Raw genomic sequence first — 9,814 nt, 5'->3', positions numbered from 1 at the left:
AGCAATTGTTAACTCAAGCCTCCGATCGGGTAATTTCCAAACTCGTTGTAGCATATTATGTTAACTCACTGAAATTAAGAGTTATGACAACCATATTGGGAAGACATCCATTCTATGTTCTTATCATGAAGTATCACCTCATGAGGAGGACATTGAAGTTTAGAAAGTGTACCAAGAACGACATCAATATGCAGAGCCAAGAAGGAGATCATCGGAAAGCCCGGGATCGGTTGACCCCATACTATGGTGGAATTATAAGGGACCTCAAAGCAAAGCGCACCCTCTATAGGCGTATGCTACAACCTTTGAGCAATGATGGAGAGCCTAAGTGGAGAAAGGAGCATGGGGTTCCCATGACACGAGTCCGTGAGATAGTGTATGTGGCAATCGCCTTGGGCCTCGGTAAGTTATTGATGGTCGGGAGTGGTTCCATTAAGCTTAGAGTTGGCAATAGAGTTCTTGGGCGTGCGGAGCAGATAACATATGTAGGGAGGCACGTTGTTTCTTGTCCTATGATGGACTTGGGGTCCAAATATTTTCAAGAAGAGGAGAATGATACAAGCATCTTAAATGAGAAATTGAAGCAAGAAGGAAATGTGTCTCACACGGCGTGTGCCATAACCACATGACATGTGAGCCATGAGTTGAGTGAAGAATTATGGGGAAGTACCACACACGACGTGTCACTAGGGGAACACAGAATGTGAGCTGGTTGTTGAGCCCTTAGAAATCAACTTGCCAATTCACACAGTGTGTGCCTGTTCTCACATGTCGTGTGGCCTATTGGAGGGGGATATTTGATCAAGGCTTCGACGAACCTGGCGCCCGGAGAACTCAGACCACACAGTGTGTCACAACACCCACACTTTATGTAAGGTGACTTAGTCGGTAAGGATAACAAAGGGACAAGGCTGCCAGAATTGTTGCTCTCTCTTATTTACTATTTTGCCATTGTATTATTTACTGTCATGCCATTTAGGCCATTAACCTTTAGGCCTATTAACCTTTATGCCATCCTACCCATACCATTTCTTTTATATTTTGAAACCTTAGTTAGGGCATTTAAGTCTTTTATCTTTAAATTAAAGGATGTATTTAAACCTCATTGTTTGTAAGGATTGATAACTTTTATGAATCATTTTATCAAAAACTCCTTTGGAGCAAATTTTCATACCTATTAGGATTAACTCCTTCAAGTTTAGCTTGAGAAGAAATTTCTTTGTTGATTTACGATTAAAATCAACTTGTTTATTAGTAATCTGTATCACCTAAGATACAAAATCTAAGTGAATTCGACTTCCCAACCCATGTAGCTTAAGTATTCCTACACTACACACTTTGCAATATAAACACACTTGTTGCCCAAGTAAATATTATTTCTTTATCACCCCTGTCCTCAAGTTGTACAGGACGGGAAAAAATTGTAAACTTGTATATTAAGAAATGGAACCGTGTCCAAGAAATTGGCTTAGTGAAAGCATCAACTATTTTATCAAAAGTGGAGATATATCGCACAATAAGAGCCTTTGAGCAAAATAAAAATCAATCTCCAAATATTTATTAGAATTATGAAACATGGGATTGACATTGAGATAAATAACACTAAGGTTGTCATACCACTGAATCAAATGAGCGGATAAAGAAAAACTAATCTCACCTAACAACATTTGAATCCAATATATCTCAGAGGTAGTCGATGTAATGGAGCGATATTCAGCTTCAATCGAGGAACAAGATCTGATTCTTGGATTCTAAGAAGACTATAATAACAAACAACCAACTAAGAACGTGATATACCCACTTATAGACTAGCGATCATCGTGGCAACCACCCTAGTCAACATCAGAGAATCAATGAAACTGACCAATCGATCATTTAGCTATAGAAAATCATATGAAGAAGTTTTATTTAAATACAAAGGATTCATTTGGACACACTATAATGATTATCAGTCGGGGGATGCATAAACTGAAACACCTTATTGACTGCAAAGGAGATGTTTGGACATGTAAACTTCAAATAACTGTAAACTCCCCATGATGCTCCACCAAAAGGAATGATCAGAAAGGCCTCCCCATCTTTCTATTGGAGTTTTTCATTTGGATTGCAGGACTAGACACAGAACGAGCATCGGCAATTTTGGCCTTTGCAAGACTAAAATTGAAATGCCTAGTTTGATGTAGAAATAACCCGTTCTTGGCCCAACTTCAACACCCAAAAAATAGTGCACCCGGCCAAGGTTTTGACTATAAAAAATTTCTTCCAAAATCGACACCAACTTACAGTGTTGAGTCCGACTTATAAAAATAGTACCTTCTTGCTGATTTTTTTGAATCAATATCTTCCAAAATCGACACCAAAAAAATTTCCTCCAATATTTCTCTGGCACCAATAAGTATCCTCTTGCTCCATCAAATGATTAAGTTAAGACTGGACAACAATAAAAAAAACTTCACATATTCATTATCATCCTTATCTTTTAATCGATCTAAAACAGACTTACAATGCGAAATTGTGCTAGTGAACCTCGACTTGAAATCACGGCCCCACCTTTCCAATGATGAATTGCACCCTGCCAGTTTGTCCAATACCGAGCGGTTCCCTCCACACAACTAGCTCTCTATAAAAAGACCAGTAAACCCTTATTCCAGTAACCCTGCGTGCTTGAATCGAAAATGATAGGCCCTAGTGCGAGTAGGCCTAACTGTGAACTCCAACAGTAGCGGGAAGTGATCAGAGTAAGAAGTGATGAAATTTGATAGCATGTAATAATTCAAAAACCAAAGACACCAATCAGCCACCCTAGACCATGATCAAGCTTCTCTTTGATCCATTAGTCTAAGGCTTTCCCTCTATCCCATGTAAAAGGACTTCCTATCATGCACATGACGTGAAGAGATAAAGAAGATACTGATTCAATAAAATCAGCAAGGAGGTACTGAGATATCTAAGCCCACCTCTCTTCTCTTCTGATTAAGAATACAATTAAAATCTCCAATAACCACCCATAGAAGCAAATGAGAAGCCGATATATCCAAACGTAATTGTCAGGACTCACGATGACGCCCTCTATCCGCAAACTCGTAAGCCTCTCATCCCCGTTGATATTGTCATTCATTTTCATGTCAATATGACGATCCGAGAACCTAATAACTACCAGCTCCTCTTTATCCTTCCAAATGAAGCTAAACCTCCGCTTTTACCCCGAACATCTAGAGAAACACAAGCATCAAACTAAAACTTTTTTCGAAGGTCGCTGATCCGATTTTTATCTACCAATGTTCACACAAGAACACAACATACGGTTTGTGAGCTCAACAGCCCACTCAAACAACGAACTGTCCGGAAGTTGCCCTGACTCCGGCAATTTCAAGATAAACAACTCATAATAAGGAGATAAGAAAACTTAACTCTCAATCGGGAGAAAAAACTCTTAAATTACGTTTTTTATTAAATAATTTTTTTTTGTATCTTTTGGGAATTGATAGAAAAATAGCCTATGAATTTAGGACAAAATAATACTATTGAGGTTAATATACCCAATAAAAATTTATCAGGAATCAAAAGGGATAAGGTGTAAAAATACCTTTCACGTTGACTATAAAGAGTTATTTCACCTCTAATATTGGCAGTCAAAAGCAATTTTATCTAAAATGTTAGCAAGTTGAATTAATTTCAAACATAGTTATAAAACACACATATTTTGTTCCTTATTCTGTACAAGTTACATATCAGTTAATTCTAAAAAAAAAATTCACAATTTTTCTAATATTTTTTAATAGAATTGAAGATTAATATTTTTAAATTAGACGAAATATTTTAATTTTTTTTTATCCAACTTGTACAAAATACAATATAATTTTTAATTTTTTATATTATTTTATTCACGTCTATTTATGTGTTTGTGATTTGCTACTAATGAGTGATAAAATTACGCACATGTGAATTATAGATGACAAGATTCGTGACTGAGAAGACAATTTAATGAATTATTTTTCAAATTGACCAAATTTGGTAACGTTATGGATAAAATTGCTCTTGGCTGCCAACATTAGGAGTAAGACGTTAGAGGTAAAATTGCTCATAACTATCAATATTGAAGTATTTTGCACCTTATTCCGAATCCAAAATATAATTTTACCCGATATTTATTATCAAAAACTAATTTTTTTTTTACTGATTTTTTTTTTGGAAAAAGTTTTTCTTTGTTGATTTTTAAAATGATTTTTTTTTAGTGACTGAATTTAAAACTTACTCTATTTGGAAATGATTTTGGCATTAACTTAAACTTATAGTACTGCTAATTTTTCAATCATTAAATATTTATCAGTTTGATGAATATTATTAAATGCTCTTTTTTGTCTTTTTGCACGTAAAAGAACAACTAACAAGAATCACTTAATGGCTACGGAAATTAAGTTCACACAAAATGGAAAAAGCCAAGGTCTATCAAACCCATAAATTTATTAGTAAATTAAGCCTTTTTTTAAAGGTTTACTTTGCTTATGGATATCTACTTCTTGCTCTTGCATATTTTTTGCCTTTAAATTTATTTATTTTTATTGAATTTCAATTTTTTTTTAGTAAAGGTGTTAGATGAGAAACATAGAAAACTGAATATCTCAATTAGGTTGGTACTTCCAAACAATGACCGAACCCAGAACTTAATAATTATTAAATAAGAGTGGAAAAGAATTACAAAGAAACGTTCAAAGCACTAAAACTAAGCAAAATGTTCGGCTGCTAAAATTATTACTTCAAAAACAAAACCAAATGAAGGATGCGTATATCACCATTCCAACTTGGTAGATTAGCAAGAGCATCAATAACTTTATTTCTTTTCCTACCAAGATGTGAAACAACCATGTTTATAGATTTTATAAAAATAAGATGTGATAAAAATGATGTCTAATGGGGACAATAGAATACTCACTTTTAAAATTTTAAATATAGTTGATTACAGGCGAATTAGTATCAGTACACATGTGTCAATCCTAGACAATCATGAGCATTAAGAGCACTAGGAGTCGTCAGATCTAACTAAACAGGAGCATCGCTCTTCCTCTGACACATAGACCAATAGGAGAATCACCAAATCCGACTCGGACTACATCCCACCAGATTCACTTAGAATCAAGGTAGTCCAAATCGAGTAGGATACCATTTATCTAAATTAAGCCTAGTTGTAATCCGAGGAATATAAGAACCACGATAACCTATAAATACGCCAGAAATCATGCAATCAAGGTATATATACATATCCTCTACAATTTACTCTGAATTTCTTAATACTCTGTTATCCACATCGCTAACTTAGACATCAGAGTGGGATTGCCACTCAACGGTCTCGCCCTGACCATTATTTTATCTTATCTCAGACACTGGAAAGATCTCGTCAATCATTAGAGTGTTACTTCATGAAATATTGAGTATCAAATTGGATTGTTGTATGGTGTAATACTTTTGAGAAAATCATAACCTTTAAATCAAGTTCAACCATGTTCTAAGTTTTTACTCTTTTAAGTTTGGTTTGCATAAGTGAGGATGGTGGAATGTCAAGTGAAATAAGCTCTGTCATCAACTTACACTTTCTTGGATGTTTGATGTTTGATTTTGTCTTGATCCTGAGACTTGCTTAAGGATAAAAAAGCTCAACGTGTGAGGAAGTTGTTATCACCATTTTAGATAGGGTTTAAAATATAGTTTTATATGTATTTTGAGTCTTAATTTATATATTCCACTAATTATTAGTGACTTTTAACTTGTTTTGGTCTTGGTTAAATTTTTGAATGATTCCATGTAGTTTTAGGCCTTAAGCAGAGAAAAACATCAGTTCGGAAAGTTACTCGTCCACCTTACTCGCACAGTAACCTCGACGAGTAACGATTATGAGTCAGCAAATGAAGTTCAAAATCGAAAAACACGAGTTGCATAGGTTGCTCGGTGAGTAGGGCATATATACTCGACGGGTAGCGATAGAAATCAATATTTAACTCCAATCGAAACTCTAATTGAAAGGACTCTATCCCATCCGACTTCTATAACTCTAATCCAACCAGAGGAAGGCTAGAAAGAACTACTAGAGATCAGAGTATGGCCGAATCACTATATATAGGAGCTTTTACAATGTAATATAGAGATTAATGAGACTAGTTCTTAGATTAGCTTAGTTGTAACTTAGTTTTACTTTCCGTTTTCACATACTTTGATTTGTATTTCATTTTACATTAGTTTAGATTACTATTTCCATTCTATTATTAGTTTAGTTAAGCAAGATTTGACATTGGTTTGTTTTCTCACCTCTTATTCTCAAGTTTAGTTCGTCTAATTGAATTTTTCTCTTCATCTACATTCTTTTCACCTTTTATTCTTGAATTAATAAACCTAACTTGTTGAACATGAGTTCATCTTCAATCCATACCATCATGCCTTCATGTCTTAGCTCAGACATGAGCTAAAACACTATAGGCTAGAATAACGGTGAACCGTGTTTAACGAGTATGAATTGTTAATAGGCGTTTATGTTGTGTTGTAGGACTTGACTAAAGAATTAACTAAAAGTATTGCTTACCTCTATCTAAGAAACCTAACCAAGTAATTAGGTAGAGAAGTTGAATTGTGAAACCTAAACAAGTAACAGACTCAACTTAGCATATTAGTTAATCATACACCTTAACCGGATAGTCCGACTTCGTGATCTAGGTTACAGCTTAGCCTTGGTTTTTATAGTGTTTAACGCCTTCAAACACAAATCAGAGATTTTGCCTAACCAAGCGTTGACCTAATAGTGTTTGAGGTAAATTTAGTAAGTTCTTGACCGGAGTTACTATTTTCTAATGAAAAATCACCGTCTCGAGTTAACCTTTAAATTCACACAACATACACTTATTAATCCATATGAGTTACCATGTGGATCCTAAATCCTAGTCCTTCATTCATTCATTTAAACATATTAATTGTTCAATTGCTTTGCTAGTTTAATGACTTTATTAGTAGTTAAGGTTACAAACTCAAAACACTTAATTCAATTCTTAGATAATATAGAACCCGAGTACGAATATCGCATTAGATACTAGTCTCTATGGGATTGATATTGTTCTTCAAAACTTTTACTACTTGATGTGATAGGGTTCGCTTGCTATTTAAGAGGGCTATACAACTTTAGCCTATCAAGTTAGAAACTCTATCTCAAAGTGAGGAAGTAGTCAAGCTGGAGCTTCATAAATCCACAATTAAAGAATTTGTGTCACACCCGACCCAAAACGGCATCGAGTATGAAGAGAAAACAGGATAACGAACTTCTACACACTAAACGACAAACTTATTTTTCTGATAGATAAAAATTCATTTGGTCTACCTAAAGTTTATTTAATTATTTGGCTTGGACTTGATAATTCTATCAAGCTTCCTACGTATCCCGAACACTTTTAATCTTTAAACCGGGAATCAAAGCCACGTAGTTCTATCTATTTTAGGTAGTTCTCTTAACTTATGAACTCATTTTAACTTATTGACACGTTGATTGACACACTAATAACTTAATTGTATATTTCACTTTATTACTATATAATTTAATATATATATAAATCGTTTTTATCAAAACGAATCAAATCGAACAACATTTATCAAAACGAATCAAATCGAACAATGTTTTATCAAAACCAATTCGTAAACAAATAAACGTTTTATCAACCCAATTCGTAAACAAATAAACGTCTTTAACAAACCAACTCGTAATCAAATAGATTGCTTTAACAAACCAACTCGTAATCAAATAGATTGCTTTAACAAACCAACTCGTATTCAATCAAACGTAAAATTTGTGTGTCCATCCTCGAATTCCACCCGTGTAGCTTATCATAACATCAATCATATCAATAATCGAGATATCTCATTCATATCTCGCCTTGCCTAACGTTAGGACTACCAGCCGTGCACTCTGGTCATACCGCCCTTAGGTATGGTCTTACAACTACTAACCCTACCCCGGACAATCCTAGATGGACAAAACATTTTATTTATCTTTCAAACTATCACAACTCATGAAAATCATCCAAAATAATAACAACCGCAATAATAAAAAAACAATTCGTATAAGATCTTCAAATTCGTTTTTTCGACCAAAATTCCAAAACACCACGATAATAAATAATTATTCTTCAAATAATCAAAATCAAAAGTATATAAATATAATATATCTTAAACATTTACTAAAACGTATTCAAAACCACTTAAATCATTTAAAACTAAAACTTATTTTTATCTGTCACTGAAATAGATATTTTAGACCGAATATATGTACCGTTAGACTCGTTATATTATCATAAGTCTATTTGAACTAATTTTATATTCAAATTCTCGTACTAATCTTATATTTAACTTTATACCGACTCTAATTGGTAAATATCGGTATTAGTCCTTTTAATTTAATAGCATATTTTAATTCGATAAATTAACGTCACTTCATTATTATATAAAATTAAATTTTAAACCAAACACTTTTATGAAACTATTTATGTTTGTCACCATATGAGACTATTTATGTTTGTCGCCAAAATTGTAACGTGTAACACTAAACGGTATCGTTAATTTCGACTTAAGGTTCAGTTAGACTATCGTTAATTCCGACTTAAGGTTCAGTTAGACTCGTGATAGTTCTACGAGTCTATCCGTACAAATTTTTAGTTTCAACATCTTCCTATTATTACTATTTTTCAATATATAATGATTTAGACCGTGACAATTCAATAATTAACTAGCGTCAACTATTTTTTCCGTGACCGTGACTGAATACCTCTAATTAATTGTCTATTAAATTTTGATTATCGAAAACTAACAGTATAAAATCGTCTATTAAATTATGATTATCGGAAACTAATAGTATGAAATCGGACATACCTCGACTTCGTCGCCTAAAATACATTAAGGGGTCTTTCCTTTTTCTTTTCTCTCCTCTTTTTTTTCCCTAATTCGTCTCCCTCCCTCTCTCACATGTCCTTATACAAATAAATAGGTTTTTATATATATATATCAAAGTGTTGTATTATTATTATTATTATTATTTTAAATCATCAAACCATGCCATCAAATATTGAAGGTGTCATTAAGTGTGATATAAATCTAACAAGTGTTATTCTTAATTCACCAAAACATGCCACATCATATTCAAGGTGTCATTAATATACATTTTAATATTATTTTATACAATAATATGAAATTTAATTCCCAACATAGAGTTCTCTTAAGTGTATCCAAATTGGTACTTAGAAAAATTTGATTTTGATTCTCTAAATTTTTAACTATTTATAAAACTTATCCAAACTTTTTATTTACATCTAAAAACATTAAATTAGACCCAATAGTATATTTAAAATCGTAATTAATTAACTCTCCAAAATCTATATCAAATAATTTTTAGATACGGACGTTACAATTTGAGATGACCTATTCTGGTCCATTTTATGTAGTTTATGATTTTCCACGTGAGTCAAAGAGGGAGAAATAACAAATGCTTCATAAACTTCTTAAATTTCTGTTGTGGATGTTAATTGCTTGGAATTATATGAAGAATCCATTATGCATTCATGGTTTTCATCAAAAGAGTTTGGATTCCTCATAAGACTTCATTCATATACATAAAAGGAAAGTCGTTAGTCGAGCTAAACGACTATAAGCTTAGCGCTAATTGGGAGGCAATCCAATTCTTTTAATTTTATGCTTTTACATTTAATTTTTCATCTTTACTCTTTATTCCTTTTATTGCTAATTTTTGTTTGTTTTTGTGTTTCTAAAGCTTAATTGATTTATTGGGAGG

This window comes from Euphorbia lathyris, chromosome 9 (assembly GCF_963576675.1).
Source record: "Euphorbia lathyris chromosome 9, ddEupLath1.1, whole genome shotgun sequence".
NCBI classification, from domain to species: domain Eukaryota; kingdom Viridiplantae; phylum Streptophyta; class Magnoliopsida; order Malpighiales; family Euphorbiaceae; genus Euphorbia; species Euphorbia lathyris.
This window is presented reverse-complemented; position numbering follows the sequence as displayed.